Source organism: Terrapene carolina, unplaced genomic scaffold, assembly GCF_002925995.2.
Source record: "Terrapene carolina triunguis isolate 2854851 unplaced genomic scaffold, T_m_triunguis-2.0 Scaffold34013, whole genome shotgun sequence".
In the NCBI taxonomy this organism is placed as follows: domain Eukaryota; kingdom Metazoa; phylum Chordata; order Testudines; family Emydidae; genus Terrapene; species Terrapene triunguis.
In genome coordinates, this window is record NW_020698364.1 from 13935 (window position 1) to 14556 (window position 622).

General features: G+C 39.5%; 1 protein-coding gene across 2 annotated transcripts in view; it reads right to left on the minus strand.

The window, feature by feature from the left end:
- LOC112103657 overlaps positions 1–412 on the minus strand; it is a 7998-nt gene extending 7586 nt beyond the window's left edge. For both annotated transcript variants that reach the window (XM_029914268.1, XM_029914267.1), the window contains exon 1: positions 362–412. The gene's annotated coding sequence lies outside the window, so the exon portion shown is untranslated. The remainder of the gene's footprint in view (positions 1–361) is intronic.
- Positions 413–622: the final 210 nt, after the last annotated feature.

The following is a 622-nucleotide window of genomic DNA, read 5'->3' on the forward strand; positions in this document are numbered from 1 at the left end:
CCTCTGCTCTGCCGCCTGGCTATCAAGTACCCCTCTGCTCTGCCGCCTGGCTATCAAGTACCCCTCTGCTCTGCCGCCTGGCTATCAAGTACCCCTCTGCCTGCTGCCACCCCCTCCCCGACAAGGGTTCACATTTAGCTCCTGAGTTTGGAGTTAGACGTTGTTATGTCTTGTGTGGGCAAGGTTTTCCTTATAGAAGAACTTTCCCTTTACCAAGAGTCCTCAAAAAGAATTTTAGAAATTAAACATATAAATCCTAGTTGTTACTAAAGATCATGTATATTTTCTTAATCATGTATGATTGTACATTAACGTCTCTTTCGGTACTAAAAACAACTTTTTGAACATTAATTTTACTTACATTTGCTGTCTCAAATTTAGAAGCAGAAACACAAATCCTGAAGGATTCAGCCTGTTCTTTGAGCTGGACTTCTCCACTCTGTAGCTATGTTTCTTTGTCTGTGTCATCCATCACAGTAGTATCTAAGCACATACATGTTAAATTAGTGGACTTTTATAATCTCACTGTGATTTTTACTTTGTAATATCACTCGTAAATACATGTGGCAATTTCAGCAATGGTGGGACATTTCCAAATCCTTGATTAGATTTAAAGTTTGGA